Source organism: Eublepharis macularius, chromosome 7, assembly GCF_028583425.1.
Source record: "Eublepharis macularius isolate TG4126 chromosome 7, MPM_Emac_v1.0, whole genome shotgun sequence".
In the NCBI taxonomy this organism is placed as follows: Eukaryota; Metazoa; Chordata; class Lepidosauria; order Squamata; family Eublepharidae; genus Eublepharis; species Eublepharis macularius.
In genome coordinates, this window is record NC_072796.1 from 38460438 (window position 1) to 38485677 (window position 25240).

At 39.3% G+C, this 25240-nt stretch overlaps 1 protein-coding gene across 2 annotated transcripts in view; it reads right to left on the reverse strand.

The window, feature by feature from the left end:
* Positions 1-20617, reverse strand: part of ATXN1 (ataxin 1) — a 266307-nt gene extending 245690 nt beyond the window's left edge. For both annotated transcript variants that reach the window (XR_008597463.1, XM_054985762.1), the window contains exons 1-2: positions 20406-20617; positions 12987-13106 (exon numbers count right to left, since the gene is read on the reverse strand). The gene's annotated coding sequence lies outside the window, so the exon portion shown is untranslated. The remainder of the gene's footprint in view (positions 1-12986; positions 13107-20405) is intronic.
* Between the last annotated feature and the right edge of the window lie 4623 nt (positions 20618-25240).

The window sequence follows — 25240 nt, forward strand, 5'->3', positions numbered from 1 at the left end:
GGAGTATAACCCCCCCCCCTTTTAAACCGAGTTAAACAGAAACATTATCCATACCACTTGCAGAAAGAGAAAAAGGAAAGATGGCTGTGTGACCATGGAATATTCCTTTTTTGTCTCCTCAAGCAGAACTGCAGTTCATTTATTACTTCCTATAAAACAAGTATAAATTTTTAGCAGCCCCAGTTCTCAGAGAGACTGGCTCTAGCAGAGACTGATCATTCCAGAAAATTTGCCTCTCTTCACCAGCATTGGTCTTTTTTATAAAGCTTCACTCTAAACCTACAGCAATGAAATCAGCTTTTGACAATGCACTACTATCTCTTGAGTTGATTCTCTTAAGAAATATACAAAACACTGCCCACATTAGGAACATCAGGCTCTGCTAAGTATAACATATGCAATACTAAACATTTTGTTAGGATACTGTTGCAAAGTAAAAGCTTAAAATAAAAAAAGCACCAAGCACTTTCCAGTATGCCTGGCTGTTATAAAAGTTGGTAAAGTGTCAACTGATTTGCATTCCTTTCCCCCTAAATAACATTCCACTCAAGTGAAATCCTGACATGGGATTATACTGTCTGATTCTGTTTAATAAAAGAAAAAAGCTTTCTTCCTAAGTCTACTTCAAGTTAATATGCACTGTATTATCAGGCAAAAAACATACCAGCTAGCAATCTTAATTCACTTACGCTGCATTTTTTCTAAAACACATCAGAGATTTATAGCCCTGTCCCACAACAGAGTTGCTTGGCCTAATCTAGTTGTTCGTAGGAATTAAAGCCCAGCCATGCTGAAGGTCTGTCTAATCTATCTAATGCTGTCACCCACAGTGGTAATCAATGCCCCAAGGAATACCAGAATCAGGGCATGAAGGCCACAGCCGCCTTCTGCTGCTGCCACACCACTCCTGTAGCTAGCACTCAGTACCATGCTGCTTCTGAACACAGGAAATCCATTTAGCCATCACGACTATAAACCGAGTGGCCAACCCTCCATAAATGTGTCTAGTCTCCTTTTCTTTCCAGAGCAGACAAAGAATTCTGAGTCTCATAATTTATTTCAATATAAGGAATCATATTTTGGGCAAATCAAACAACAACAAAACATTGCTTCTAGCCATCATGCTTCAGCAAACCACTTCTGGTTAAACTTTTACATTGCCCATCTCATATCCATTATCTTTATTTCTAGCACCACAAGTATATCATTTATAAACAACCAAACAACCCAATCCCAAGCTGTTCATATACCATTACAGTGTCCAGAATCAGTGTCTCTCCTAATTTGTGTCCAGAATCAGTCTCTCCTACTGCATCTCTCCTAATTTGTTCCACTGATATTATATATTCAGCTAATGAATATCAAAATGCCACAGGAGCTGTTCCCTTACCACTACTGATGTTTGATTATGCACATCAAACCACAGCAGACATGTCTTCACCGATGCAAAAATTAAACTTAATTGTTCGGTTTCTTATTCATCCAGGTTTGTGGGCATATCATCAGTTGTTTAACAAACAGTTTATGGGGATACTGATAACTGGGTTTCAATTCACTTCACTGAAATAACTGTGCTCCTGGGTATAATATGGATTCAAAGAAAAGCAGCGGCCCCCAGACTCACCTGGGCGGTCGGTTTGCCATCCGCAGGGCGTCCGGAGGGGCAGAAGAACGCAGCAGTCGCCATGTTAGTTTTTCCAGGCTCCCAGGTTTGAATTTCCCAGCTGGCCAATTGCAGCCAGCTGGGAGGCAGTTTGGGTGGTGGTGTGGCTTAGCGTCAGACCTGGTGAGCCTCGGCTTCACTCAGGTCTGGCAGGCTACTATTTAAGCCAGGCAGCTCCACTCCCGGCTTCAGTTGCATTCCTGCAGGCAAAATCCCACCCACCACTCCCTGCATTTCGAGTCAGTGGCTGGGGGTATGTCATGTTGTTTTTTCCTTCGTCACAACTTCAGGGCAGTGTTGCATTGGGATCCAATCCCTCTGCAGGGAGATGGGGCCTGCCTGCCCTGTCTCCCCCATTTTAGGGAATTCCCATAAGGAATCTCGGGAGTGAGTCATGCGTGCAGGCCCAGCTCAGGGGGCTGCCAGGGCAGACTCACTCACTCCCAGGTGGCAGGGGGACACTCAGGGGTGTACACCCACATCGTACCCCTCAAACTGCCACTCCTGGGTCCCCCCCCCACAGCAGGGGTCTGTGGGGGCTGGAGGTCATCGGCTGGCAGGTGGGTCAGCCAATGTTGGGATCCGATCCTACGCATCGCCAATGCTCCTATTTCTGTAATCAATAAAGTTGTGGCCTTCCTTTTAACTCTACTCATGGTGTCTGTGGTTTTGTTCTGTCGCCGCAGTCTCCTCTCCTCCGTCGCCCCTCAACGCTGGACAGCAATACAATTTCAGTTTGGGTTACATGGAATGTTATAAAGCAAAAACAGAAAAGCAAGAAAAAATACTGCAGTAAGTTAATCTAGGATTCATCTTCAATTATCAATATAGCATTCTCTGAATACAAAATACTTTACAATGTTGCAAATTCCTATGAGACAATATTTTATTATTCTATTTTTTACAGGCTCAGAACTGACACCAATTTGTCAAGATCCACTAAAGTGACCTCATATACCACAGTTTCATAATAGAGGGGTCTGGAAGGAAAATTCTGTTTATGGTATCTCTGAGAGCCAGTTTGGTGTAGTGGTTAAGAGCACGGGACTCTAATCTGGAGAGCCAGGTTTGATTCCCCACTCCTCCACTTGAAGCCAGCTGGGTGACCTTGGGCTAGTCACAGTTCTCTAGAGCTCTCTCAGCCCCACCCACCTCACAGAGTGTTTTGTTGTGGGGATAATAATGACATACTTTGTAAACCGCTCTGAGTGGGCATTAAATTGTCCTGAAGGGTGGTATATAAATTGAATGTTATTATTATTATTATTATTATTGAATACCATGGACAACCCTACAGTAACACTGCTGCTGACTCCTGCAAAAATCCACACATTGACTGCACATCAGCACACAATTAACACAAACATCAAAAAACAGATTTACACTTGGCCAAATAAATCCCAAATCCATGGCCTAGCTGAGCTCCAAACCCTCCATGATCTGAACCACATATATCCTCTAATATCACATTAAATCAAGGAGCAGGACTGTACATGCCAAACATGAAAGCTGCATTAAGAATAGTAGGAAGATAAATAAAGCTTTATTACAAAAAGCACAAACAGAAAACACACTCACAATTCCCAATGTTCTTTTGTCATGAAGCAAAACAGAGATGTCAAAACAAATTAATTTCAAGTTCTGTTCCAATTAATCAAACAGCTAATTAAACAACTTGATTTTATAAAGTAATATTTAGTCCCAGTCTATCAGCTATGGTCAAACTAGATGTGGCAAGGACAGCCATGTGTACTAACTCCACCAGAGTGCCATAAAGTGGGGATGGTCTGCTTGTTTCATTAAAAGAAAGGGTACATGAGAGAAATTATAGGTTCTCTCCCCCTACCACACTGTGTTCTCTTGCTTTCAGCACCTGTCTCCCCACAATATCATAATACTTATGATTGTGGGGAGACAATATCATTGTCTGGCTAGAAAGAAAAATGTTAAAAGCAAAGAGTCCATCAAGATAAGGGGAGGAAAGGGGAGGCTGCAAGTTGCAACTCGCTAGCTCTCAACTTTTCAAGTAAAAGTAGATTCCTCCCTGACTCTCTGCTTTATATATAAATGGCACAAACACATGAATAAACACACATGGCTGTCTCCATCACTTCTTGTTTGGCCTAAATTTCTAAATTCACATTACCCAGATTTTATGTACCCCCTCCTAACAAATAAGGTAGAGCACCATGAATTAACAAAGTTGAAGCCTTCAATATCAAACCTAGCAAACGGTTCACGGGGACAGCCAAATATTGAGACAGGGAGCATGTAAACAAATGGGCATATGAATATCATCATAACAATAAAATCATAAAGCCATATAAATCACTGTAATCAATAAATCAACACCTTCATACCATCAGTAGTAAAAACAGCAGCAATGCAAGTCTACAATCCTCACAAACAGCATAAAAAACACCAAAAGCCTCTGGAATAATATGGAATTATATTTTACAGGCTCTGTTAAATACAGGTAGGGCTTCAAATCTCATGTCTGCCGTGAATTCCTAGGGGACTTTAGGCAAACCACTGTCAGCCTTCACTCCTCACCTCTCTGTGCTTTCTTTCATTTCACTTAAGTTTTACTTCATTTAATATTATCTTGAACTTCCTGCATTTCATGGTCCTTTGACTCCTGCTGTTTATGTTTTTCTTCATTATTATTTAAATGTTTTATATGGAATGTTTTAAATGTTCTTAATGCTGTTATCCGCCCTGAACCTGCTCGCGGGGAGGGCGGAATACAAATATGATAAAATAATAATTAAAAAAATACAACACAGGGATATGGATCTACCTTAGCAGAGTTGGTTTTAAGATAATATATGCAAATGGTGTATAAATGCTAAATATTCTTAAATTTGAAAACAGAACAGCAAATACACTGAAACAGCAGTAACCAACTCTTCCAGCCAAGTGAGCCAAAGGCCAGTTTGGTGTAGTGGTTAAGAGTGCAGGACTGTAATCTGGAGAACCAGTTTTGATTCTCCACTCCTCCACTTGAAGCCAGCTGGGTGACCTCGGGTCGGTCACAGCTCTCTCAGAGCTCTCTAAGCCCCATCCACCTCACAGGGAGTTTTGTTGTGGGGATAATAACAACATCCTTTGTAAACCGCTCTGAATGGGTGTTAAGTTGTCCTGAAGGGTGGTATATTAATCGAGTGGTGGTGGTGGTAGCAGTAGCAGTATTTGTTCATGACATCATCACTGCCCTTCAAGCTGTGGCGCTTACCTTCCAAGTTGAATGAGCTGACAAGAAACTTGTCTACATTTTTATTTTTGCTTTCAGACCAGATGCCAGGTAAAAAACCCAGAAGAACCAGTCTCCCGCATCCTTTCCCTACAAATCCATTTTTCTAAGCTGTACGGGTTAGGTGAACATACAAATTTTGTACTGATTTGCATTCGTATACCTAGCAAAAAGTGCCAAGCTACGGCCCTGACACAGAAGACTCGACCCGCAAACCTCCCCTAAGTTTTTTTTTTATTTCAGCAGTTGGCAAACTTAAAAGAAGAGCAACAATAGAACCCTAAACAGAGTTTAGACCTAAGTTTAAGACTGTATGCTCTGAAATAATCAGGGAACAGCACTGCCCAAGCAAACACCACCATGTAAAAACTACTTCTGGTAATTTCAGCAGCACTCCTAGAGAAAAATGGAATATGCCTCTATTGTCCCTACATTGTTCCATAGACCTGTATAATACTGTCTCATTTTGTGGTGAAAGGAGCACCTCCTAGATCAAAAGTGGAGTATTTTTGTAAGGAATGTTTTGTCTCGTCTATGGTTTTCATATACACTATTTATATATGTTCTTTTTAAATAAATAATTGCCATTTTATAAGGCATTCTTAATTTTTTATTCATTTATGTATTGCTGTGTTTTATCTTTACCAAGAAATAGTACCCTAGTATCTCTCATGTATTTTGGTTCATGTATTCTGTGATGAGGAAGTTGTGTAGATTTACTTAATTTTAATTTTTAATACGTGTCATGATCATTTAGTGGGATCTTTTCCCTCAGTTTTATTCTTTGATATAGCATGCAGGTAACAAATGTATTGGGCATACAATAGAGGCAGCATTTAAAAAATTAGGCAAAACACATCTGAGTACACACAGAAAATATGAATTATACACAGTAGGAGCTTGCTTTTGTCTGCCATCCGAACACCTATTTTTATAAGCAAACAACCAGAAAACACTGCTCAGACAGGGCAACAAACAGTGAGATTCTAAATCTCACTGAGTAAACCTGAGTAGGGTTCTAGATCAGACCACCTGTATAGGATTTCTCTCTAACTGTATCATCCTAAGCAGAGTTATACTCTTCTAAGGCCACTAAAGTCAGTGGGGTTAGAAGGGTTTGACTGTGCTTAGGAGGGTTTTGTAATGTCTTCACATCATAGCTTTGGAATAAATCAGTAACTAGGCTGAAGAAATAGCAATCGAATATAACCATGAAACAAGCACAGTCATCTCCATTATAGTGTTTCAGCACACATTTAAGAAATGTGCAAACTTCCCTACACTTTTCCCCATAGACTAGACTGGATAACTCCAAGTGGTATACATTCATAATATTTTGGAAGGGTTAAGATATTGCATTATTGTTCATCTTTTAATTTTTAAATCAAAATTATTACAATGATGGTATCTAATGATCTTTGAAATTATTTCAATAATTCTAAAACTGGAGAGCAGTGGATTTTCAATTAATATATATTTCAGTATGTCTGCCATTGTTTTCATATGGGCAAAATGTTCATTACAGTGAAATCCTAAGCAGAGTTACTCCAGTCTAAGCCCACTGAAATCAACGAGCTGCAGTAAGTCAGCATAGGAGTTCACTATTAGTATTTTCACTGTCACATGGTGAGTGTGATTAAGAATTTTATAGCACAGTATTTCATAAATATCATTTGAAGTAAATTCAATAAATGGCTCACTGATCTAACAGCATATTTTAAAAAGAACAAAACTGGAAGACTACAGGAAGCCAATAGATAAGGTTCACCGGCACAACTAAGCCTATGAGAAAACTTAGAGCACACCTACTCAGTCACATGCAATTTAATATTAATATTCCATACATTTCTAATCAAGAAAAAATACCACTAATTTATATCTCAAGACCCAGTGTGGAGTAGTAGCTAGAGTGATGGACTAGGATCTGGCAGGCCCAGGTTCAATTCCCCACTCTGCCATGGAAACACACATATTTACTCAACCTAACCTACTTCACAGGGTTGTTGTGATTGAAACAATGGAGGAGAGGAGAAAGATGTAAGTTGCTTTGGGTCCCCATTGGGGAGAAAGGCGGGATATAAATGAAGTAAAATATAATTTTAGAAATATTCAGTCTTCCTATAGAGTAGTCAGACTTGTCTAGCCCTGTAATGTACCAGCAAAGTTCCCCGTGGGGTGCAGCCCTGGATGGCCCACTGGGGGCTAGGAACAATCAGAGACCCTGTGATGCTGGCAACGCCACAGGGGACACTTGGATATGTGAAATAAAAATATTTCCCATCAGCACTCATAAAGTTTATTTTACCAAATTGCAGCAAAAATAATCAAATATCCTCCACAATAATAGTTACTTTGGATATTGTCAGAAAAATACTAAATTTATGCTCTCTAGAATGAGATACTCTGAAAACCATGACATACACTTCTCAAATGAAAAATGAACCTAGCTAACAATTACAGCAAAATAATGTGGCGGAGGATGACATAGAAGAAAATGTCAAGAACAACACAGAAAATGCTAATGGCCAAACAGAAGCAAACTTTTATAATGATATAACAAGATCATCTGTAGCCTATTGCAAAATTTTCCAGGCCCACAGTTATTCTCCAAAGGAAAAAGCATTGGAATGTGAATGCAGACTGATGGCAGAGACAAGGCTATGATACACTTTATTCAATTCATATACAATTCATATACAAACAGCATCAGAATTTTTTTTAAAAAAATTCCTATCAGCCAGGCAGTATGGTTTCTTTTTAAATCCTGTTTGGAGCTTATTTATACTTTATGCAATATATTTAAAATGCATGTTGAATAGCACTTTTTAAAAAATCCCAGTATGTTTTAAGAAAAAAAAACATTATTAATTAAAAGTTATTATTCATGGCCATCAACTGTTTGCTTGTTTCCCAATAGTTCTCTGTCGGAAAGAGTATTAAAGCCATACCACAACATCCACACAGAAGCTTCTGAAGCTCAAATTAAGTGCAGTCTTCTCAACAATTCCATCACTGTTAACTCGTCAGAAAATAAAGAGGGAATTATCAAACGGGAATTGCCAAGTAATTATTTCTCTGAAGCAGATGACATACGACAGCTACAAGGAGGGGCTCCCACTAGTCATATGTCAGAACTAGAGCTTTACACTTGATAAATAAAATACTGCATATGATTATATCTGCAACATTTTAACTACTAGTGGCATGTTGACAGTAATCCTAAAATTCAGTCTTGCTTAATACAAGGTTTCCCCCCAAATTGGGCTGGATTTCTTTCCTGTAGAAGTTTCACTCATGCATATAATACAGTAGAGAAGGCCCAGTAAAACACACAGTACTTATACACAGAGTATTCCAGGGCCCTTCTCAGCACTGAAACCATCATACCTAAATAGTAGGACACAGCAGTATGACTTGACCTCCCATTTCACACAACTAGCAACATTCCAGAATGTCAATCATACGATTAGGATCCACAAGTTGCTAGAGACATTAAGGGCCTACATAGTAGTATGAATGGACCTTGGCGATATAGGATCACAGACTAACATCACATATGGCAGGGGAAACTGGCCATGTTGCCTACAGTTGGTGCTACTGTTTCTGTTAGGGATTAAACTCTACAGAATGCAGTTATGTCAGAACAGACCTATAGTACACAGAAATAATCTATAAAACAATTAAAAACAAGGTACCTAGAATAATCAGAAACAGGGAGGAGCTCAGTATGGGGATCAGGAAGGCAGGATTAATTACAGTTAGAACTGTGAAATCACAACAGGGCCCGACACACACACACACACACCAGTGTGTGTGTGTGTGTGTGTGTGTGTGCGCGTGCGTGCGCGTGCGCGCGTGCGTGCGTGTGTGTGTGTGTGTGTGTGTGTGTGTCAATGTTTGAACAAGGAAAACTTAAATTTGCCCTATACGTACAGAATTCACTGCAAGGTAAACTAGCCTTTATCTCCAAAATAAGGACATCCACAAGAAACATGTAGAAAATTGCCACTATTTTCTCCAAAATACTTTCTGTTGGATTACCAATTGGATTACAGCTAAACACTGAAACTGTGCTACTGAGGACTGCTTATAAGAGAAGAGACAGAAGAAGCACTATTCAGTGAAGATATTTTCTAGAACCTTTTATTTTCTTCCTGGAATGAACTAAGTGTCTTTACTGTGCACAATCTAATCAAAATTAAACAATTATATCTCACTGATCAAAATGCGAATGTTTGAATCACATCCTTAGCTTTGCCACTGAAATCACTAGTACTTAGAAACAGTGTTTCCCATCCTCTGGGTCCTCCTGATCCAAACGCAGGTTGCAAAGCCTATGAAAGTGGGCCCCAGGCTTTTGCAGTTTTAATTACTTGTGCATGCTCATTTTTTTTCAAGTGGGTCCCCAGACAAAGTAAATTTGGACTTTTGGGGCATCATACCAAAAAGGTTGGGGAACGCTGCTTAAAAGCATTTTACTCTGGTAGGACTGGATCTATTACTGTGGTTTGAAACCTATGGTTCACAACAGAAACACTGCTTGCCATTATGATGTTTGCATCCAGGGCTTTTTTTCTGGGAAAAGAGGTGGTGGAACTCAGTGGGTTGCCCTAGAAGAAAATGGTCACATGGCTGGTGACCCTGCCCCCTGATCTCCAGACAGAGGGGAGTTTAGATTGCCCTCCGCGCCGCTGGTGGTGCAGAGGGCAATCTAAACTCCCCTCTGTCTGGAGATCAGGGGGCGGGGCCACAGGCCATGTGACCATTTTCAAGAGGTTCCGGAACTCCGTTCCATCGCGTTCCCACTGAAAAAAAGCCCTGTTTGTATCCATGTTCCAAAAATGTTCTGAGTTGAATCTTGGCCCCTAATTATAATACCATCTTTAATTTTTAATATAATTAGAATCCCATTTCTTATTAAATGACTTCAAAACCACCGTTTCATGTGCATGTGTACATGTATAACAGCCATTCAAGTCATTTAGTTTAGATGAAGTACAAACAGGGAAGAAAGGCCTCTGATTCTATTTTACCCAAAGAACTGAAAAGGCTGGATGTCAGTGATGTTTTAGCAACCAATTTTTGTAATAAATGAGTAAATAATCATTTCAATTAAAAATTTCAAGTGCAGATAAAAAACATGTAATTGTTTACAAATCTAAACTTTCTTTCCTATGTAGATTAACTTCACTCTCCAGAATTATGGGTGTGGGTAGAACGACACAAACCAGAGGTAGCCCTGTAGGGCGAAAACTCACAAAATAAAAAAAAATCAAAGAGAGTCCAGTAGCACCTTTAAGACTAACCAACTTTACTGTAGCATAAGCTTTCGAGAATCACAGTTCTCTTTGTCAGAAGAGAACTGTGATTCTTGAAAGCTTATGCTACAATAAAGTTGATTAGTCTTAAAAGGTGCTACTGGACTCTTTTTGATTTTGCTACTGCAGACTAACACGGCTAACTCCTCTGCATCTACAAAATAAAGATAATCCTTTAAAAAATGCTACGCTAGTTAAGCCAGTCATGATTTTCAAAAGTTCATGATTTCTTAAAATAGAGTGGTACAGTATCATTGATCTACCAGCCAGCCCTGACAGTTCTTCATTTCCAAGTAGATTAAATTTACTCTTCTACTTCAATACTAAACATACATTTAAAAAAAAAATCTAATGTGTTTTCTAATTACCATCTAACGACACAGCAGACAAACAAAAATTCATTCTCTTGGTACTTCCAGTTCAATAAAATTTCCTCAAATTTGTTTTCACACTTCTCCTTCAGGTCATTACATATGCAAAGTAAAAGATATAACAAAATATTGTTCCTAAGGAAGACAGATACTGTTCTCAAATAGACAGCAGGGGGCACTAATATCTTCCCCACAGAATCAAAAATAATAGTACCACTCAGCCATGCAGTACTTATATCAGAAAAAAAAACTACACAAAAATATTTATAAACATACACTTCAATACAAAGGTAACTACATTTTACAAGATAGCAAGTAACTGCTACAAGTGTTCTTGCACAGTCGACTAAAAGACACACTCATTAGTTTTCAAACAGCCAGTTTCAAACACTACAAACAACTATGCTACAATCTTATTGTGTCACTTCTCTCTCAGTTTCCTCTAAAGAAAAAACCCTTGTCCAGCAGTGATGGCTTTACCCAAATTGTTAAGAATATCATTTCAAAATATTTTCTTAATGTTTGCAACAATATAGTTTAAGAAATGGGAATCTGAAAGTGACATTGCAATACAACTCCAGAAATACACATAGGGGGCATCAGAATGATCTGATCTGCATTACGAAGAAGGATTTCTTCTAACAATTAGATATAAGCATTTGGGGGAGGAGGAAATATACTCATATGCAAAGACATTGCTAAGGTAAGTCTGCCACTATGTTCATCTCCAAACAGCAGAGCAACCTGTACAGCAAGGTATGCTATAAAAGCTTGCCTGGCACTGCCAGATGGTGGAGCTGACATAGGAGTGTGAGACTCCATATGAAACCTGTTCTGTACTAGTACACAAACCTGCTATCCTCTGCAGGCTGTTAGGCCATGCTTGTACTGTACAGATCAGGTTCTTAGTGTCCAATCTTAGCCACAGCATAGTGGCAGCCGCTGGTTAAGTGTTCCAAAGATCCTGCACGCACAGTTGCTGGCTCCCAATAAACATTAGTGCTATTGTAACAACTCTTACCCATTATCTATTAGTCATGATACAATTTTCCATCCAAAAACAATAATGGGTATAAATATGTATGTACAAAAGTATTTTGTCTGGCATTAATCACTGAAAGAAGAAGAATACTCTTAAGTGACATAATTCAAACATGCTTCCCCTATTCCAGCTGGTAGGGTGCACTCTAATGGGCATGTCTTCACATGTAGCCTTGTTGATGAAATTACTCTCCTTCAAATTACAACACCCAAGCTCACAGCCACAATAAAATGTCAATTATGCCCTGTGTAACTCACTGTATACATTAAAAGTTCTTCTACAGATGTTCCAATCAGATTTTCATAAACCATTATAATGTAAAACAATTTTATGGATTTTCTACATATTTTTGTAATACTTCAGCACTTTGAATTTGCCATTTAACAAACCATTAGAACATCTGAACTGCATTTACTAGGACCTCAGAGACCTATATTTGAATTCCCACTCTGCCATGGAAGCTTGCTGTGTGACCTTCACCATAACCTACCTCACAGGATTGTTGTGAGGACAAAATGGAAGAGAAGTGGGTGAGATATAAATGAAGTAAGTGAATAAATAAATAAACCGTATTAAAATAATGAAGGGTGTATTATTCATTGGATATCTTTATGCTGTCTGACTGCAGTGTTCTATAGCAAGAAAGGAGAATTATAAAAAAGTAAATAAAATATTGTTTCACCAGTTACTGATCTGATTGTATTATAAGCCTAAATATGAAAAACAGATTCTTACATGCAAAGTCATTACAAGAAGAAGGGGGGGGAATCAAGAACAGGAAGTTAGGATAGTTCTTAGCCTCGCCTACAAGTGCTATGATAGTTATACAACTATTTTTAAAAATAACCAATACAAGCACAGATAGGGTTTCTGTTATTTATGCTTCACATCTTACAGAGGTCAAATACTGCAACGCTTTTCCATTCATGCTTTAATGTACATGCCTCAGCATGTTTCAGACCTATTTCTATGGTTGCTATCACATCATAAGTTTTTTGTACCTCAGTCTTCCAGAGATCAACAAACAAGCAATTTTAAATGTGAACCATTTTTTATTAGTAAGGTTAGGAAAATTAGAAAGACCTTGTTTCCTCCTCTCAGAGAGACAACCCGACCCATAGTAAAGATCAGATACTGAAATTTGCTTGGAAAGATTCCAGAACAGAAACAAAATCTGAAATGCTGCAGTAAATATATCACTTCTTAGATTGTCTAATAAAAAGAAATTATATATTAAAACATTTTATATCTCCCGTTACATAAAATCTTACATTCTGAGGTCCAGGTTTCTGCAAGATGCACATATTCACTAAAGAGAAGAAAAGTTTCAAATTCTCACCTTATTTATGTACCGCTTTTCAAAGGTGAAGATTAAAACTGGTGGTTGCTATCTTAGAAGAATCAGGAAGAAATTCACTGCTTGGGTTACTTTTCTATGTTGCAATTGTTGATCCAAACACTGAAGAGAAACAAATGGACAAAAAACCCTCTGTTAATGTACTATATAAAGTGCTAGGAAAGACCTAGAAAATGTATTTTTGTCTCTTTTAAACAAAGCAGAATAACTTGAACTGATAGTGTGCCAGGACAGACTTCGGTTTCAAAAAGCAATCCAAAAATATTTTTTGAAAACTGTTATTCTCTCTCAGAAAAGATATTCAGCAAAACTGTATTCAGAACCAACTTCAGATAATAAATATCTACCGTTTGTAGGCTATTGCAGAAAACAGACTGGAAGTCTGACTACAGTGCAAATTTTATGATTCAAAAGGCCTGAGATAAATGAAACGATAAACAATAATCAAAGTTCTGTTTTTCATTTCCTAATATTTTGATCAATTCATTTTTTTATATGTATGACAGGCTTGTTGGTGCATATTTTGTTTCAGACTGATTTTAGTAAAGTTTCATAAAGTACACAACACACACATTCCCTAAACCAATTCAGCAAATAAGTCTTTCAGCTGTGGAACAAAGCCTGATACAGCCAAATAACTTTCTTAGTTCTGCTGGTATGACATAGTAACAGCCAATATTGCCAGATATCAAACTTGCAGACTCGTGCAAAAATAATAGGCAGACGAAGAGTGTATAATAGACGAAGAGTGTATAGAAGTAGAGGCACTTCATCTACATGGTTTCTAAAAAGCATTTTGGTTATCACAAAATTAAATATGCGGATAGCTCTTCTTGCTTGCATGGACTGACCACTTGTAACTAGATTGAAAAAGCAAAGGAACAGGCAGAGTAACAAGAAGGAACAACATACACAATGATCTTGGGATACCACTGCAGTTACGGCCCTTAGTCTAGAGGACCAAGATGGCACTCTTCTGCCATCTTGTCAACGCCCTAAGGAATACAGGGCAAGTCTCCCGATCATAGCAAAAGCCCACAATATCTCTCAGAGTAATAGTGTATTATAAACCCATCATGCTTCTAAAACTGCTGAAATTTAAAAATTCTATATCCAACCTTGTACCAACATGTCGTTTAAAAATCCAGGGATGGAACTGCTTTAATTAAAATGTAAAAAATCAAGGTAAAATTACTTTTCTTTTGTGTAGGGATGTACTATTTGTAAACCTCTTAACTAAAATATTTTTGCTTGAACAACAAAGCAGCAGTTAAATGTATGTCACAAGAGCCTAAGAAGGCAAAAGGGCTTTATCTACATTTTACCATATTATTCTTGTCATGTTACACCCAACATACACAGTATAAACTCTCAGAGAATGTAAACAAGTATGTTATATTGTTCCTTTTTTCCTCCCACACTATTTTTAGCTTCCCATAAACTGTGATCATGTTTCTTTTCATATCATAAGCTGTATACAAACTTTAAAAAGCTAAATTTTGATTTCTGGCGAAAGGATAACTTTTATTTCATCTGTCACCATTATATATTGCACCATCTCCCAATTCAAATAGCTTACACTTTGATTAATTTTAAATCCCATGCTTAAGTAAAATTAACCAAACAGGGCACAGTCTACCAAGAAATTCTCCTGAACAAAGACCCCCCACTGAAATTAAGCTTCTGAAGAAGACCTTCCATGGTGGCCCATAATTACCGGGGTTTTTAGTGGAATCAGAGAGCTTGGGGCTATCCACTGGACTGTTATTTCTTACTTCAAAAAAGTTGTATTTGTCCAACTTACATTATTTTATGCTGAGGTCAGACTGCAAGCTTTAATTAAACATAATATCCCCAGTGTCAAGAATGAACATACAGATCCAGGGGAGTTAGCCGTGTTAGTCTGTAGTAGCAAAAATTGAAAAGAGTCCAGTAGCACCTTTAAGACTAACCAACTTTACTGTAGCATAAGCTTTCGAGAATCACAGTTCTCTTCTTCAGATGCATCAGACAAAGAGAACTGTGATTCTCCAAAGCTTTTGCTACAGTAAAGTTGGTTAGTCTTAAAGGTGCTACTGGACTCTTTTCTAAGAATGAACACAGTTTGTTTACCTTGCCAACTATCCCAATGTTCCTCCCCTCCCCCTCTCCCCCATGGATCAAGCTCCAATTTGCTGTAAAAGCAGATTCCTTGACATATTTTCCTTCTCCCCACCATCCCACAACTAGGATTCTAAACCTTAATAATTATAATTAAGTGCTGTTAAGTCAAAGCCTACTTAGGGCCATCCCTCATTGGGTTTTCAAGGCAGGACATGAGCACAGCTCGTTTGTCATTGCCTTCCTCTGCACAGCAACCCTGGTTTTCTTTGGTGGTCACCTATCCAAATACTACCCACGGTTAACCCTGATTATCTTCCAAGCTCTGACAAGTTTTGGCTGATAAACATTATAAAATTTAAATCTCAGTTTAGATTGCTAGTTCATGGGGGAAACAAGACTCCGATTTGCTAAAGTGCCTGTATTCAAATGTCACCGAAAATTAAACCTTAATGAAACCAAGAAGTGTACACTAAAACACCATGTTTGAGAAATGTAATAAATAATGTTTAAGAGGCAGGAGCAGGGTAGAGGAGCAAAGGATGCGTGCAAACATCCCGTGTTCATGTCTGAGTCTGAAAACTATAGGTTTAATTTGAACTTTTTATAGTATCTGAATGTAGCCTTAGATAAGATGTTCACAGCACAAAAAATAGACCATATTTCATGAATTTCCCATTGACAATTTTATATGTAGAATTTTGCAGTTTAAAATGCAATGTTTATATGTCTTACTGTTTAACTTTTAAAAAGCACATGAATTTTAAATTTAAAAGAACATTTTATATCCCAGACACATTGATACAACATAGATTTAGTATTCTGATAAGACATTCCAACTAAAATATCTTCATAATATCCCAAAGAAATATATTCTAACATATAGGTAAAAATGGCCTCAAAACTATGTCTCCAATAACTGAAAACATCTGAAATTTCATTTGTTTCTCCCAAATTACAGCCAAATTTACTTTAACATGACAGTGTCCTTTGGAAACTTACTATACACTTTCTAATTATCATACCTTAGTGATATAGTTTGTGTACAATTTTCATGTGACATCCATTGCAATAAAAACCCCAACTAAGTCTATCAGTTAAACTGAGTGCATGAATTACACCCTAAACAGTTAATCATTCAACAGCTCATAAGGTCAGCCAAGAGCTCTCAAGAATTCTCTGAACACCTCCCTCCGAGAAACTGTCCCTTACTGAATTGTGCTTAAAATCAGTAAACATTGAAGACAGCATTCACTATTATGACAGCAAGGGCGGGGTGGGGGGGAATCAGGCGTATTCTAGCTCCCACGGACATCAATGTAAGTTAAGTATTGCCTCCAGCTGTCAGCCAACAAAGAATTGGATCATGTGTTTTACTGCACAAGGTAGCTTATTCTGCTGTAAAATACTAAAATGAAGGTCATTTGATACGTTTTTTTTTAAAGTGTGAAGCTGTTTTAGAAAGTATCCTTAAAAAAATAAAAGCACTTTTCCTAAGATTTTACATAATGAACTCCAGGGGGAAACTAACATGTAATTGGTACTTCAGACATCTCAATCACACATCTAAAGGATTCCTGAAGGCACATAAAACCTACATTATAAACAAATCAACGTACAACAATATGAGACAGTACAAGGATTCATTCTGTAATACTCATTCTATGTGGCTGTTTCACTTTCCCCTAGTGTATTCCTTATGTTCCTCTCCGCCTTATGTTTTCCGACTAGCAGCTTGGGCATATTGGCCCAAAACAGCAGTAAAAGGGAATGTGGCACAGACTGGAATGGAAACTAACTACAGAACTTCCATAGCAGTACTGCCCAATCTGGCTTCACGGCTTCAAAAAGCTGAGCCTGCTCAGTCTGAGAAACTGCTCCCAGGGCCCATCAGGAAAAAAGAAGCTCTGAGCCTTGGCAGGCAGAGAAAAACCTGCCAGTTAACATACAGTGACTGTATCTGGGACTATGAACATATTTGCAGTGCACAATCCAAAACACTAAAAAATAAAAGTGTCACATCATGCTATATACATTTCCAGCCTCAGTGCTATTAGCGGTCTGGGTTTTTTTTGCTTTTCAAGCAATCTGTTTAATAACATGGCACTCAGCTTTCTGATATAAGTATCTATTAAATATATGTTGTAAATGGCAGTGTGCAAATATTGAACTATTTGCATTATCAAAGTGCTTTTATTTTACATTAAAATGCATTAATAGTAAAAGGCCTTTGCTGGTCCCTCAATTTAACATTGTGATTAAAAATAGTGAAATCAAATAAGATATAAAACTATTCACTAATTACTGATGCATTACTGAGAATATAACTGGGTCTCATCTGCTTTGTTTTCTCTAAGCTCTTTCCAACATGACAATGAAAATATCCACAATAAAACAAAATCTCATTAACACAGTTAATATGAATTTAGCTCTAAATTTGGTATTAAATTGTGGCATAATCTTTGTATATTTGCCTGCCAAAATACCAGACTCCTTAAAGTTCGAATACTTATAATTTCACATGCAGGCTGCAAAAGAAACTTTCCTACCCAAACTATTAAGCAGTTTTTAAAAAGCAACATAAGCTTTCTGGCTCATTAATAACACACCCATGTTATCTATATGCAAATATCACTAACTAAACGAAACAGATTGGTGAGCAACTTTGTATGATTCAAGATTAACTTCGATAAAATCCCAGTTATCAGAAATCAAAGGCAAAAAGTAGAAGTTACTTACACACCTGTACACTTTTGACAAAGTTAGCAAAAATGTTAAGAACTGGCCCATATATGTCAGTCATCAAAGAACAGCATGACCAGAAGATTCCTTCCAGAAAGGAACAAGCTCATGCCTCTGCACATTTTTTTTTTTTAGAAATGGTACCCTTAATCCTGCAGTAGATGGAAGCTTTACATTTTAGACATTTGCAGTGCAAAGATATCCAACTTTTTAGGGATACATACAAACTATATTACATGAATAAAGTAAGCTTATATGGGCAACATCTGACCCACAGACACCTTTCCAACACACTTCAATGTAGTCTGAGAGATCTAGATAAAGCCCCAATAATCTCATGTTTCATAAGATTAGAGAGTCTTGAAGATAAATAAAATAACATGGAAACATAATTTATTATATTTAGAGCCATTTTATTATTTTCAAATCTCATTATTAAGGAGAGATTAGTATTTTGAGTACTCTAGTGGTTGTCGTTTTGAATCAATGGCCTCCACTGATAATTAGCAAGCAGCAACAAATGCCTTCCTGCATCCCTGAAGGTGCCATAAAATAGTAGTTCAAAGCTCAATGTGAAATGCCATAAATACATGGCAAATTTAGAGGAACTGTGGTTGGAGTTAAAGAGAAGAATCTCCTAGTTTGAAAGGCAACAGACAAAAGTACCTGCTATTTAGAAATCCTTCAACTATATATCTACCGTGCAAAAGCCATGCAAATGGCATCAACTGACTCATAAGATGACCACTGAAAAAAGAGACAGCCCCCTCTTTTTAAATGTTACAAGTGGAGAGGGAGTAAAATAAAAGCAACAAGCTGAACCTAATTTCCCTTTTTTGTGATGCATCCACTGCTAATCCAGTGTAAACAAAACACCTCAAATAATAAATAATCATACAGAAAATCTTAAGAACTCCAACTTCTAGACTCCAAGTGGAAACTGTACAATTGACATAACAGAAGTGCTTTTATGTGAAGCAGCTAAGGACTCACTCCTTCCATTTCAAATTACATGCAAATTATGTTAATCATATGCAAACAAGCTGCGGCACACAATACACAATAAACAAAGCTTAACAAGTTGCCCAGCCCTGCAGTACATGCACCATTTGAGGTATCCCAGTCACAAGAAAAACGCACCTGAATGGACGATGAATACTGTCTGTTACCATGGCAGCCTGATCTAATTACATGACTGATCAGGGCTGGAGTGAGTACACTGAAAACCTACACCCTGACATGTCTATACATGATCACACTTATACACACACACACACACAATCTCACATACACAGAGAGATGCAGAGAATCTCTCAGTTATTTTGCTTACATTACAAGTGACCAGGTTAAGCTCATACATTCCACTTAACTATGCTCAGTAAAAAAAAAAAACAATAAAAATTAGAATCTACTATTTACAAGGTTAGCTTCCAGCATCTCAAAATAGCAGTATAGCCTCTCTCCTTCAGTTATGTCTTCCTCATTCATAACCCCTATTCCTGAGAGCAACAAAACTAGGCTGTCCTCACCAGCCAGACAAACAGATTCACATTCACAGATGAAATCTGAATTTGCTGTTCACTTAAGAGGTTTCATCAGAAACTGAACCAAACTGCCTAAATGTCAAGCAAAGTAATTGGTTGTATGCAAACATATATAACTAATTATTTACTGCATGAAATATATAACAGGGATCATTAAATATTTCATCACCTGCACTGTCAAGTATTTCTTATCCATATGTACAGAGCATAAAAGAATCCACAAACTCAAGGCATACCTTCCCACAACTGTGTGTATAAACAATTATTGTAGAAAGTGATATGCGTAACTGAACAACTTGTAGGTTTCTTCCTCCTCCTAATTGTATTTCAGGGTCCATAATCATTAGGAAGAATATTATATTGGAGGAGTTGCTATTGCATACCATACCGTAAACAAAATAAAAATAGCTTGTTCCTGTTATCCACATAGTATGGCATTATATAACATGCTTCCAATTTGCTCTCTTTTCTATCACTGCTTTCTGATAATTTCTCCTGCTTTTTATTTTAATCAGGACTGTTTCCAATGCTGCCTGATATATTATGTTGTTATTATTACGGTATTTCAACAGAAGCCAACATATCTCGATTCTATCTTAATCGTCTGCAATATTCTTCGAGCTATGCAATTAACTTGCACATACAAACAGTTAAGACTTTATAAAGAATTAAATAAGGTAACTGAAATATAATTTTAAAGAATTAAATAAGGTAACTTTGAAATATAATTTTGAGCAAAACAAGAAGAAGGGCACTGGAGGTAGGGAACATACATTACAAACAGTGTCAGAATTCTTTAAAAATCGGGGGGGGGGGAATCTTATAATATGCAAAGATAAATCCATCAGTTCTTGAAAAGCAAAAGATCTTGGCAAGCCTTTGGGGAAACTGGACGCTCTCTTAAGCTTGTTTTTCTCTCTGGAGGAAAGTGAAAAAGCAGAAGCTGGTCTGACGGATGGAGTCAAGGTGAAGCGAAGGGGGGAGCGCAGGCCTCCCCCTGAAAATGGAGCCCTACCTCTTGTCCTGGTGCCCAGCGCTGGCCTTCTTCACTCACTCACTCACTGACTCACTCACTGACTCCTTGCTGAAGCGCCCGGTGGAGTCTCCAGCCGACTTGGGCCCAGAGCATAGGCGCATAGTGGAGCGGCGGCGGCGGCTGCTGCCGGGCACATCCCAGTCCCAGCGCCGCCTTCTCCTCCTCCTCCTCCTCCTCCTCGCTTCATTCACCCCTCCGGCAACCACCCAGCCCCGTACTACACAGTGCAGGGAAGACTGGCCCTCCCTACTATGAAGCCGCGCGGGAGGAGGGGAGGGGAAGGGAGGCTGGGCGCGCGCGCCGCACCGCTCGCCCACAGCAGCAGAGCCGGCCTTCAGGAGGAGCGAGAAGGACGCCGCCACAAGCCAGACAGAGCAACGGGGGGAGGGCGTTGCTTCAGGACAGGCACACACGAAATGCAAGGCCTGTGCAAACGCCACACACTCGCCCGGGGTTTAGCCGCGACGCCGCCTCCCAGCGCGCAGGCACCTAAGGTGGCCAAGCGCTAGGCAAGAAGGGGCAGCCACCGGCGCTCTCCGGACGCGGCTGAGAGGAAGGGGGAGAGCGCGCGCGGCGGATTTTTCTGGGGTGGGGGAGGGAGACTTTTTTTTTACACGCTCCGCTTCTTTTCTGAACGTTTCCTTGCTGCAGAGGGGGGCACATTTCTTGCATACGCAGGATGCAGGGAATTCCAGGCAGCGCCACCACCCCCGTGGCAACAAAATAAAATCCCTGGCCTGGTTTCCCCTTCATCCGACATCTCCGGCCTCCTCAGCATAGGATGAGCCGGGGTCAGTTAGGGGGCGAGAGAAGCATTTACTGGGTTCTAGTAAGGCAGGCACACCAGCCCTCTTGAGGTGACAGTACATGGCATTACCCTTCCCCCTCCTCCGGAGCCTTGCGTGTGTTTTTCCAGCTGGAAATTGCTGGAGGTTTTTAATCTGAACGTGGGTGAAGGGAGGGGGGGGGAGAAACGAAAGCAGAGGAGGGTGTTTTAAAAAGCCGTTTTCTGAAAAGTGGCAGGGGAGGTGGGGTGATGGGGGGGGCAGGCAGAAGGGGGAAAAAAGACTCACACACAAGGTCTTGCCAGCTGGGTCGCAAAGGCTTGGGCTTTTTTTAAAAAAAATGTTTTATTTCTCTTCCCCCTCGCAGTGACACAGGCGCTGGATGTCTCCTCACCAACTGTAGTAGAAATGATGTCTGCGGTGTAGAAGCTCGCTCCTCTCTTCTCCAGTATGTAAATGTGTAATAGAAGCCAAATATGGAGCAGTTGGCTGCCTCTGCATCAGCTCAAGGATCCTACTTCATGCGAAGGGGAGGAGGAGGAGGAGGCAACACTTTGTCAGGCGGCCAAGAGAGCCACACAGATTATTGCATACGCACAACAGAGCCTGGCCAAACCAGTCTTAACCCTTTCCAGGGTTTCTCCTCAGAAGGAATATGGATGTTTGTTTTCATCAATATACCTCTGGGACTGCGTCTTCCTTTCCTCACTGCAAGGCACTCCAAATTAAATACACGTGCACCCCAAATAAATAACTAGCCTTCCTAACATTTTCCTGCCTTGGACTCTGAATGCTCTCTGGAGGTATTAATGGGTTTTAGGAAAAGATTAAAAGGCCTTTCCAGAAGTTTAAAAAAAAAAACCTTCAAATTTTATTCTCACACAATGGTCCTCTCTGCAAGTCTCTCCAAATGCATTGGTGTTGGTTGGTCCCAAGGATGTATGTGTAAGACTGAAGGGCTAGTGTATATCCCTGTGATTCACTCGGAGAACCATCATTCTCTAAACAAGTTGGGAATTTTTTTTAACAGAAACTTTTTTAAAGCTCACAAAATAGCACAAGCACGGCAGGAATTTTGTCACATATTGGAATTGTTGAAGGTACCCATCACTCGGCTATACCACGTGCACACCACAGGCTACTTTTCACCATTTATAGGTAGACAAAACAACATTTATAGTGTCCTGAATGAATTCTTGGAAGAAAAATAATGCTTATCAAAAGTTATTCCATCAGGTGGAGCTAGGTCCCATAGCCTTGGGGTAAGCTGCTCTGAGCCCATTCAGGGGAGGCAAGTGGGATAGAAATGTCTTAATAAATAAATGCAAATCTCGGTCTGTTTTGGGAAGAACTTCATTGCAATTACAGTTACCAGTACCTTTAAGCTTCTTTCCTGGAAGCTGCACTAATGCATCCCTGGCCTCAAGTGTCCAGGTTGAATTTTCCTCTACTCTGTAACAGAGTGTACAATCTTGACGGAATGGACTGTGGCTCATTGATAGAGCAGCTGCTTTGCATGCAGAAGATCGCTGGTTCTATCCCCTGCTTCTCCAGCTAAAAGAATCAGATAGGAGGTGATATTGGAAGACCTCTACTCAGGGTCTTGGGCAGGTATTACCAGTCGGTGCAGCCAAGACTGGCCTTGGTAGTTCAGTGGTCTGAATATATGGCAGCCCAGCATACGTGTGAGTGGACCACAACATAATGTCACTTCTTTGGAAGGGACAGCATGCTTCAACAGATCATTGCATACTATTTATCTCACTCAAAATGTATAGTTATTGGACGTTTGTTGTGGGGAATCCCATCTTTCCTCAAGAAAATGTTTCTGTGGCAATAAATACCGCAATTCCCCAAGCACCTTTTTTTTTTGCTTTTACAGAATACATCAATAACAATAGTGAGTACAGACTTTCCAAACCTTGAAAATAAAACAGGAAGCTTTATTTTTTTACTTCATTTATATTCCATCTTTCTCCCCAATCAGGACTTAAAGCAGCTTACATCATTTTCCTTTCCTCCATTTTATTCTCACACCAACCCTGTTAAGTAGGTTAGACTAAGTGTGTGTGACTGGCCCAAAAATCAGCCAGCAAGTTTCCATGGCAAAGCGGGGATTTGATTCTGGTTTTCCCAGATCCTAGTATGACACTCTAACCACTGCACCACACTGGCTCTCTATGTACACCTTGAACTAATCCATAGCTATCTGAGAGTGAATTCACCCCCACCAACCCACCCCTGCTATGCATAAAGCTGAAAAATGTTGCTTGCAGAACTCAGAAGTTTTCCTATTCTCCTGAAGCAGCCAGCTGTTTGGCTGTAGGCTTGCAAGCCCGTGTTACTTCAGAAAAGCTAAGCCAATAGCAATCAAAGGCTCTGGGATAACTTTAGTCCTGCTAATACATTAGCCAGAGAAGCTGGCTTGCTTGCAGGAGAAACACAGGCTCACTGTGACAGCAGCCTGAATCAGACAATAACATCAAAACAGACAGAGGAAGCAGAAAGATTATAGAAGCCCAGAAGGGGGTCAGAGGACAGGAGAAGTAAGTGAGGCAGAGCATCAGGACAGTTCCTCCATGCTACTTGCAGCCTGTTGCTCTGATGAATATTTAGCTAGTGTGCATATTAATTTTTTGTAATTAAAAACGTTATGCTGTAGTTGTTTTCAGGACTTTATTTGCAACCCAGAGAGCAACATTTTTAAAATTATCCTGCATTTATCAGAAATCTAGCAAGTGCTCCTATAAACTTGGCTGTGAGTTTGCCATACCTGAACTTCAAATTCATGTATACTGCTCATCAGATTTCTCAGGTGTCTTCATTTTGATGAGCATCCAAGTTATGTCTATTCTCTAAATGCTGCCAGGTAACTATGAGATACATTTTGAAAAATTAAAATGTACATCAGATAAACGTATGGGGGGGAGGGGTCGGTTCATACTCCAATCTAATGGCAACGTGTCCCATCCTGAGTTGAGTAACGAGCAGCTTTGAAAAGATTGGCTAGTGCCTGGTGGAAGAAGATTATCTGGGAAAGAATGTTCTCATGAGGTTGATCAACAGCTGGTTTTTATATTTTCAGTTGGAGGCGGCCATGTTTCCATCTTGTTCTCCGAAGGCTAAAGCTGCAACTGATACAAGCTTCACCCATCACTAAAACTCTTGGGCAGATGCGGTCTCAAAATCTGAGCCTCAAACTTTATTTTTTCCCATCGCCCCTCCTTTTGTTTTTGAACATTCAGCATGATTAAGGGCTCTGGATAACTCAAAATTGTGCAGTTTTGTTATTTTAGTTCATTCCAATAAATATATTGCATGGCTTTTGTTTTTAGATCTTGCTTTGTACCAATATCAGATTTTCTTACAGCCAAGAACATTCAATTTCTAGCTTAGTTTATCTTCCAGATTTGAAAGTTTGATAATCTAGGTTTATGCCCAAATGAAGCCAATTTAACTCTCTTGTAAATTCCAGTAGTTATTTGTTGCCAGAGCTCTCAAGGAATGCTGCATTGCTTGGGGTATCCAGTGTAGCTGAGCAGATGATAAAGGCAGACAAACGGTAATATTAATGTATTCAACCCACCTATTCAAAGACCTTGGAGTTTAAAATCAGTATACTAAGTAAAGGTAAAATATAAAAGGTTTTTTAAAAAAAACCTCTGAAAACCACAAGCGTGTCCAGTACAGAGGTGTATATTGTATTTTCAGGGCAACACTGCTAAATAGTAACTGAGAAAGGAATAGTGCTCAGTTAATTTACAGTACTATCCTATGAGATTTTCTCAAGCCTAAACCTGTTGATTTCAAGTGTGGGCTTTTTGACTGCACAAATGCATTCATGCACAAAGCAGTGTAGGCCTCTGTAGTAGTACAATATTGCATAACGTGTGTGTGGGGGGGGACCTCTTTCCTCTTTGGTCCTCAAAGTCTCAGGGTCTTTCCCTCTCTTCTCGCCACCCAGTCCATTGCTTAGTAGTGGCAGCTGTGAAATGCAATTTGCATCTGGTAAGATTCTTAAAAACCAAG